Source organism: Lactuca virosa, unplaced genomic scaffold (genome assembly GCF_052849685.1).
Source record: "Lactuca virosa cultivar CGN04683 unplaced genomic scaffold, Lactuca_virosa_CGN04683_v6 scaffold_103, whole genome shotgun sequence".
Classification (NCBI taxonomy): domain Eukaryota; kingdom Viridiplantae; phylum Streptophyta; class Magnoliopsida; order Asterales; family Asteraceae; genus Lactuca; species Lactuca virosa.
The window spans coordinates 25651-35479 of NW_027629957.1; the positions used below are offsets into that span (position 1 = coordinate 25651).

Consider the following 9829-nt stretch of genomic DNA (forward strand, 5'->3'; position numbering starts at 1 on the left):
CGGAGTTTCAGAGCGTAAAAACAGGCACCTAGCTGAAATATGTGGCAGCATGATCCATGACAAAAATGTCCCAGGTCGTTTCTGGGCAGAAGGTATGAACACTGCAGCTTATGTTATAAATCGAATCCCACAACAGAATTTGGGTTTTGTGTCGCCCTTTGAGAAGCTCTTTGGTATTAAACCAAATGTTAGCCATCTTCGAGTATTTGGCTGTATATGTTATGTGTTTATACCCAGTCACTTACGTCATAAGATGGAGAAGAAAGCTATCCGTTCCATATTTGTTGGGTATGATTCAGAGAGAAAAGGCTGGAGGTGCTGTGATCCTAACAGTGGCAAGTGTTACGTCTCAAGAAACATAGTTTTTGACGAGACATCCTCATGGTGGTCAACAAATCATGAAACACTTCCTGATTCCGACGTACTCAAGGAAGGTGTGGAGTCCTCTACCATCAATCTAAACATTGATGATGTAGATACTATTATAGAAGAAGATATTGTTCCAAGACAAGAACAACATCCATGGCAGACAGGGGTCTTCAATTCCTCTAACTCTGATGATGAGAGAGATGAGTCTTCAAGTCTTAGGCGATCATCAAGATTAAGGAAACCTAATCCAAGATACGCACATGCTGCTGTTATTGAAAACCAGATATGTGAGCCTGAATCTTTTAAACAGGCTTGTACAAAAAGAGAATGGATGGTTGCTATGGAGGAAGAGATGGAAGCCCTAGTTCAAAACCAAACGTGGGAGCTGGTACCTAAGCCAAAAGAAGTAAAGCCCATATCATGTAAATGGGTATACAAGATAAAACGGAAGGCAGATGGCTCTGTAGAGAGGTATAAAGCCCGGCTAGTGGCTCGCGGATTCTCTCAGCAATATGGGCTTGATTATGAGGATACTTTCAGCCCAGTGGAAAAGCTTACAACTATACGTGTCCTCCTAGCCCTAGCTGCCAGCAAAGGGTGGAAACTCAGACAGATGGATGTGTGCAACGCGTTCCTATACGGTGATCTGGATCATGTCATTCACATGGAGCAACCAACAGGGTTTGAGAGCAAAGATCATCCAAACTATGTATGTAAACTCAAGAAGGCATTGTATGGATTAAAACAATCCCCAAGAGCATGGTTTGGTAAAATTGCTGAGTTTTTAGATCACAATGGTTTTATGATGACAGCTGCTGATGCAAGTTTGTTTGTAAGAGCTGAAGAAGGTAAGGTTGCAATCGTGCTGGTTTATGTAGATGATCTGATAATCACAGGTGATTTGTATGAAGTGGTTGATCAAGTGAGAAAGAATCTATGTACTCGGTTTCACATGAAAGACCTTGGTGATTTGAAACACTTTCTAGGCCTAGAATTGAAGTATGAAGAGAATGGAGACATTGTTCTACACCAACATAAGTATTCTGTGGATCTCTTGAGTAGATTTGGAATGATTGACAGTAAGCCAGCAATGACACCAATTGACACAAACTCAAAACTTTGTGTTGATACCAGCAGAGAGTTAGAAGACACGACTATATACATGAAGATTGTGGGAAGCCTCATTTATCTCACTTTGACACGGCCTGACATAGCTTTTGTTGTAGGGGTTTTGAGTCGGTTCATGCAAAACCCTAGGAGATCTCATCTTGCTGCCATACGTCGAGTTCTAAGGTATGTGAAAGCAACACTTGATCAAGGAATTGTGTTTAAGAGGGAGTCAATGTGCAAGCTAGTTGGTTTCTGCGATGCTGACTATGCAGGTGACTTAAACACACGACGCTCTACAACAGGATATGTGTTCATGTTGGGGTCTAGTGCAATCTCATGGTGCAGTAAACGGCAGCCCACAGTGTCTCTATCCACAACCGAAGCAGAGTGTAGAGCTGCTGCAATGGCAGCCCAAGAGAGTGTTTGGTTGGTTCAACTTCTAAAAGATCTACATGAATGGGAAGGTCACAAGATCAAGCTTTATTGTGACAATCTCTCTTCAATACAGTTGGCTAAGAACCCAACGTTTCATGCAAGAACCAAACACGTGGAGGTTCATTATCACTTCATCCGTGAGAAAGTTTTAAATGGAGACATAGACCTTCAATACATAAAAACTTCAGACCAAGTTGCAGACTCATTCACTAAAGGCCTCTCAAGCAAGAAATTGACCAACTTCTGTGAGACAATGGGAATGGTGAATGTTGGTGTTGAGAGGGAGTATTAAAATCCAACACCTAAGACCACGTGCATGACTTGTTGTGCATATGTCTAGCTATCTTTTAATATATGTTTAGTTTGCTTTATTTATTTTCCCCATAAAAGTTATTCTTGACTTTGTCTTTTTAGGTAGTGGGTTGTCCATTATCTTTAGGCTCTTATGTTAGTGGAGCAGTTTTTTATGTTTCTGTCATTTTCCTTTCACGTGTAAGCCTTCTTAGGCATCAAGCTTTGTCACTTGATTTGTTAACACTATGTAAAGTGTGTGCAGGGAAATTAGACAACACAGGAACGTTACACAAAAGTTGTGTTACTTCATTATAGAAAAGTGACAAAGCTTGATGCCTAAGAAGGCTTACACGTAAAAGGAAAATGACAGAAACATAAAAAACTGCTCCACTAACATAAGAGCCTAAAGATAATGGACAACCTACTACCTAAAAAGACAAAGTCAAGAATAACTTTTCTGGAGAACATAAATAAAACAAACTAAACATATATTAAAAGATAGCTAGACACATGCACAACAAGTCATGCACGTGGTCTTAGGTGTTGGATTTTAATAAATATGTTACATATGTTTATTAGTAAACAAATTAGATGTGTTGAAAATAGTCTCTCAACAAAACATTCCAACCCAAAACATCCTAACACAGGCCAAAACAATTCGGTAGTAGTCATGATATATTACAACCATTCACCAAATATGATTATTTCAGCTACTATACTTAACATGAAAGTTCAAAATATTGACGTCCCTCACTCAAAATTTATAAACCACTAAAAATTTCAATGTAATAATTATGAGTACCTATATTTCAACAATAATGTCACAAAGATAAAGTAGAAAATGTTGAAAATATATAATGTCAAAGATGTTTGTTCTATTCCAACTCAGACAAATAAGTTTGATGGTAAAGACTTCATATGCCTACAAAAGTTATACCTTATTTTTTTTATCAATTATAAGTGAAAATGAACAGGTAAATGATACAACCCTACTGAAATTGAATTGCCATAATGTAGAGCAATGTTCCAATTTCTTTCAGAGTAATGATTTAACTTGTTTACAAATTAGCACTGCATAAATATGCAAAACCAACAAAAATCAATTCTATATATTGTTATATAGCAATATTAGATGATGGAAACTTAATTTTGACATGATATCATAACTATAATTTTTTGTTAAAAAATGCATAACTAAAATAATAGGTGTACAGTATGCTCTCAGAAACTCATAATCAACAAATTTAAGGCCATTAGAAAGGTAAACCTCAATGTTTATTGTGCCCACACGCATCCTTGATCCTTTGGTGTATGTATAGTTTTTACATGACCTTTATTTACACAAAATTATTTATACACAAAAAAATTATGTAATTAAATATGGATCATTATCGCCGTGATTTTTATAATAAGATACTAACTTTCAGAACTTGGTACTCCTTACCCCTAAGATCGAGCCAAATTATGCCTATATACCTGAATAGAACAAAACTGCTTTCACTTCCCCTCTCAGACGTCACGGTTTGATCTCTGTAGAAAATTAATTAAAACATATGTTAATGGTTATAGATAAGAAATTCCCAACATTTGACTTCTACACCAAAAGTTTCCATTTAACAAAATTTGCCATTTATTTTTAAATAGTTAGAAAGAAGAAAAAACCAACCAACTTTGACTAAATAAGTCCTCCACAGTCCACCCTAGCCTTTAAATCTATTCATGAATCAAGAAAATCACCGGTGGTCGAGTAATGATAAATCAAATGAAAGGAAGAAAATGTAATACTAACCATATCAAAGTTATGAATAAAACAAACATCTTTTTTCCAATAGAATGAACCATTCAACTCTTTCCCAAATTCATCATACAAAGCACTACATTAAAGTTCAATCATACATTTTATCTTAGTTTGAACAAAAGAATATCGTTGTGATGATCAATAAAAGTATCAAATCCTTATGATTACACATCAATTTACTCACAAAAGTAAACTGTACAGAAACTGTAACAGTAATTAATTCTAGGCTTATACTGAACAGACAGTGATGTATTACTTTCTACCTCTCCGATCTCTGATTTTTAAAAACTAAAATATTCATCACCAATCTCTATGTTTCTTTATCATCTAACCCTGCTCACTACCAAAAGTTTCACCTTGTTCACATAATGAAATAGTCGTGCTCAACAGCTAAATGCCAAAGAAATAGGCTAATTTTCCATATGAGAACTGAAATTACCTTTCTTTGATGTCATTGATCAGTGATGAGGTGGAGAATCTGATACCCTCTTGTTGTAGAAATTAAAGAAGCCTCAGAACAGTAAAACCCCTCGACAAAAACATGTTAAACCCTTATATTTGAATACCACACATATACCAGTAGTCAACAACATAAACTACAAACTTTCACATATCCAAAAGTATAGCTTCTTCTATGAGTCTTTATGCTTTTTAATTGTTCCACTTTTCCTGTCATCTTGTTTGCAACTGCATTTCTTTCATATCAGACCTCTTCAACTTCATGATATCTGCGAGCAACAATTAGCTGCAAGACAATAAACCAATCTTTTTGAGAAGTGAAAAATAAATATATGTAATAAGCATAACTTGACAATTTGTGATGTTTTCAAAGAAAATAATATTCAAATTTTAACTTTCATTGCTGAACTGATAGGCCCCCAACATTTTAAAGTTGCATTAACTTCTCGTAAAACTCAAAATTCCAACAAAGATTACTTAAATAAAGTAGTAATCCCACTTTTTTTTCTTTCATTCAAGATAACAATTTGAAAAATAATGAAATAATAATCCCATTTTTTCTTTTAATTTCAAAGGACGTGGTATAAGCTTAAACAACACTGTATAAAAGAATAATTAGGATATTGAAGTAATTTTTAAGGTTTTTAAGGATATGAACGAAATTTTCCCGAAATATTAACCTTTTTTTTTTGTGCATTTACCACTAAAACTTAATTAAATTAGGACTATTGCTTTCTCTTGAAGGAGTCAAAAATAAAATGAAGTGACATACCTCATAATCCACAAAGGCAACATGCATTCCACCTCTATTACATAGCTTGAGTGTGTTAAATCCAGGGTACCTATAATTAAAATGCATAATACAGGTCTTCACTATAAACTGCAAATGTACAAAAGTAAAAATCCCAATATTTGGGAAAGAATAGAACAGGTTTTAGATCACCCTCCATGAACTGTATTTATTACCTCTGTAACTCGCAATCAATCAATACATCAATCTAGTTGAAAATTTAAACAACACTAAAAGCTTAAATTTTATGCACCTACATTATTCATTGAAATTAACCACTAACCATTGGTTCACATGAAAGTCCTTTGCCTTTGACCATCGTATGAAGCCAATAATGCATGTACACTCTATGACTTTGCTGACATGGTTGGCCAATAATTCAAACCCAAATCAATCACCTATACAAATGTAAACCATGTATGCGACTAAATGGTTTTTCAAAATCATGAATAGGAAACTAATAAAAATAGGTACAGTGCTATATTTCACCATAAATTTCAAAGTATAATGAAGACAATGGTGTAACTACTCCACGAATGTTGATTTGCTGCATATTTTAAAGGGAAATTGTCAGAAAAGTCCTAATATTTTGGGAAAAGTTACGATTAAGTCCTTTTTTTTTTAACAGAAAACTCCGGATTTTTTAATTTTACACGATAATAATTTTTAATTAAATTAGATTAGAAGTTTAAGAGAATTATGAAAATATTAAAAATTTTACATTATATATTCAAATTCTTATGAGAATGAAGAATTGAAGCTCGAATTTGGAAAGGCTTCATCAAAATTTGTATTCACTATTAAAAAAGCATTTAAATTCAATGGGATTATGTCTAATTAATAAACCAAAAAAATAATAATAATAAAAGTGAAAAAGGATGCAAGGATCAACAAATACCCAAAAGAAAAATTAATCGAGCAAACTTCAAACCTCACGATGAAGTTCCCAAAAGAAAAATTAACTAAAAAAATACCCAAAAATGAATGATTAAATGGTTAATGAAATGGATATACTCACCAAACCACCTACCATCCACCGCTTTCAACATATTTACTTGATTCAGACATTTTCAACATACACATATCGCAATCATCTGCTGCTCTTATTTACTAAATCAAAAATGAGATGACAAAGAAAATTTATATTCTTAAAACGAAAATGGTAAAGAATTGCTATCTGATACACTAATAACCTTATTCAAAGAGATTATCAGAAAAGAGAGCACATCAGGTAAATGGTTTCCACTATACTTGACTCAGCCTTACAGTCTTCGATCTCACCATACTTGCCAAACTCATTGGTTAGAATCTCAGCATGCGTATCTGAACCTAGACCAAAAACTTATATAAAAGTGTGTTAAGAAGCTTGTATAGTCAATGATGGAGTAGCTCTAATACCAGTTCTTTGAAGCATTTCATCAAGCAGTTGATGTGCCAATTATGAGCAAAAAACCAATCTAATAAGCCCCAAATTATTTCTTTTTTGACAGAGAAGTTTTGTCCAATATTATATATGAATTCATTATGTCAAAACAGAATGACTAACTTTAAGATGGAGTAGCTGAAGATGGACTTCCAAATCAGACCCAAACAGAAATTAATACAGTTAGAGTAGGAGAAGATGGAAATCAAAATGAAAAAAATACTATCCAAATCATACCCAAAACAAAGTTTAGCTACTTCCTTCAACACAGAGGACGAAATCAAACAACGCCATCAACAGAGAAGAAGTAGAAGAGGGTAAAAAGAGACAAACCTTAAATTGACATACCTGAACTCTGTTACTAAGGATAGGAAGCGTAACCAGGCATGAGATAAGCAGATAAGGGAAGCAGATAAGCAAAAAGAGAAGGTGGCGACCTCCAATCGTGGAAGGCTAGATCGATTTATAAAACGGAAAAGGTTCAAGATTTTCTCTGCTTTAATCTCAGCCTAACCATTTTTTTTACCATTTATCTTCTATAAACTAAAATCGTTCAACCCTAAAAGCACAATCCACTGGCGACTGAAGCGAAGTTTGATAGAAGGTAGAGACATGCGTAGCTGGGAAGTAAGCGGTGGAGGGAAACGGAGAAGGTGAGCAGTGGGGAAGGCGGTAACTGAGGCGGTGGAAGTGAACGATTAAAAAGAATAGATAAGTATTTGTGGCGGTGGGTCGGTGTAAGATTAATTAAGGTGCAGTTAAATAACCCTATGAACGGTTAGGTAATGTCATAAGGGAACAATTTATATATATATATATATATATATATATATATATATATATATATATATATATATATATATATATATATAACATGAAAGTTCAAAATATTTACGTCCCTCACTCAAAATTTATAAACCACTAAAAATTTCAATGTAATAATTATGAGTACCTATATTTCAACAATAATGTCACAAAAATAAAGTAGAAAATGTTGAAAATATATAATGTCAAAGATGTTTGTTCTATTCCAACTCAGACAAATAAGTTTGATGGTAAAGACTTCATATGCCTACAAAAGTTATACCTTATTTTTTTTATCAATTATAAGTGAAAATGAACAGGTAAATGATACAACCCTACTGAAATTGAATTGCCATAATGTAGAGCAATGTTCCAATTTCTTTCAGAGTAATGATTTAACTTGTTTACAAATTAGCACTGCATAAATATGCAAAACCAACAAAAATCAATTCTATATATTGTTATATAGCAATATTAGATGATGGAAACTTAATTTTGACATGATATCATAACTATAATTTTTTGTTAAAAAATGCATAACTAAAATAATAGGTGTACAGTATGCTCTCAGAAACTCATAATCAACAAATTTAAGGCCATTAGAAAGGTAAACCTCAATGTTTATTGTGCCCACACGCATCCTTGATCCTTTGGTGTATGTATAGTTTTTACATGACCTTTATTTACACAAAATTATTTATACACAAAAAAATTATGTAATTAAATATAGATCATTATCGCCGTGATTTTTATAATAAGATACTAACTTTCAGAACTTGGTACTCCTTACCCCTAAGATCGAGCCAAATTATGCCTATATACCTGAATAGAACAAAACTGCTTTCACTTCCCCTCTCAGACGTCACGGTTTGATCTCTGTAGAAAATTAATTAAAACATATGTTAATGGTTATAGATAAGAAATTCCCAACATTTGACTTCTACACCAAAAGTTTCCATTTAACAAAATTTGCCATTTATTTTTAAATAGTTAGAAAGAAGAAAAAACCAACCAACTTTGACTAAATAAGTCCTCCACAGTCCACCCTAGCCTTTAAATCTATTCATGAATCAAGAAAATCACCGGTGGTCGAGTAATGATAAATCAAATGAAAGGAAGAAAATGTAATACTAACCATATCAAAGTTATGAATAAAACAAACATCTTTTTTCCAATAGAATGAACCATTCAACTCTTTCCCAAATTCATCATACAAAGCACTACATTAAAGTTCAATCATACATTTTATCTTAGTTTGAACAAAAGAATATCGTTGTGATGATCAATAAAAGTATCAAATCCTTATGATTACACATCAATTTACTCACAAAAGTAAACTGTACAGAAACTGTAACAGTAATTAATTCTAGGCTTATACTGAACAGACAGTGATGTATTACTTTCTACCTCTCCGATCTCTGATTTTTAAAAACTAAAATATTCATCACCAATCTCTATGTTTCTTTATCATCTAACCCTGCTCACTACCAAAAGTTTCACCTTGTTCACATAATGAAATAGTCGTGCTCAACAGCTAAATGCCAAAGAAATAGGCTAATTTTCCATATGAGAACTGAAATTACCTTTCTTTGATGTCATTGATCAGTGATGAGGTGGAGAATCTGATACCCTCTTGTTGTAGAAATTAAAGAAGCCTCAGAACAGTAAAACCCCTCGACAAAAACATGTTAAACCCTTATATTTGAATACCACACATATACCAGTAGTCAACAACATAAACTACAAACTTTCAATGTAATAATTATGAGTACCAAAGAGATCATTTGCTTAACAAAATAATAATAATAATAATTACAAAATGCTTTCGATAGAAGAATGCAGACCTTCGACCAGAGCAGAACCAGGTGGGATGCAATTTTGAGAAGAAGAGAGGAGCGACGTTTTAGAGTGAGCGAATGAGTGGACTTGTTCAATATATGAAACGGGTTTTAAATTTTATTATAAAACCGGTGAATAAAACAAAGGTAAAAAGAAGTCGACGTCAAAAAGTCAAAAAAAAAAAAAAAAAAAAAAAAAGTCGAAGGCATACGCTTCTGAAAAACGCACCGCCTCAACCGATTCCTCTACGCTTCACTAGTACGAGGCATACGTATCAAATCCTACCACAGAGGCGACGCCTCTAGTTTGATCATCATCCGCTTCACCTCAAGGCGTGCATTTCTCATGATTTTTAAAATGATGGTCATATTTGCCAACTTTTACCTTGCCAAAATGTCTTCTTATTTATAAAATGGCTTTTTTACCTTGCTATAAGTAGCATTCCTTTTTTACCTTGCTATAAGTGGCCTGGAACAAAATGTTTTGTGATCATCAATTAAAACTATAC

The 9829-nt window shown here is 33.5% G+C and overlaps 2 long non-coding RNA genes across 8 annotated transcripts; both read right to left on the minus strand.

The window, feature by feature from the left end:
• Positions 1 to 3461: 3461 nt before the first annotated feature.
• LOC145141905 (uncharacterized) lies at positions 3462 to 7403 on the minus strand. 7 transcript variants are annotated; one of them, XR_013723001.1, is made up of 7 exons: positions 7027 to 7403; positions 6274 to 6584; positions 5745 to 5802; positions 5539 to 5653; positions 5238 to 5307; positions 4446 to 4751; positions 3462 to 3738 (listed from the first exon to the last, which is right to left on the minus strand). It is a non-coding gene; the product is annotated as an uncharacterized LOC145141905 (long non-coding RNA). The 7 variants fall into 7 exon arrangements; XR_013722998.1 differs by having other exon boundaries at positions 6274 to 6596; XR_013723000.1 differs by having other exon boundaries at positions 7012 to 7403.
• Positions 7404 to 8081: 678 nt separating this feature from the next.
• On the minus strand, positions 8082 to 9228 carry LOC145141906 (uncharacterized). The gene is made up of 2 exons (XR_013723002.1): positions 9066 to 9228; positions 8082 to 8358 (listed from the first exon to the last, which is right to left on the minus strand). It is a non-coding gene; the product is annotated as an uncharacterized LOC145141906 (long non-coding RNA).
• Between the last annotated feature and the right edge of the window lie 601 nt (positions 9229 to 9829).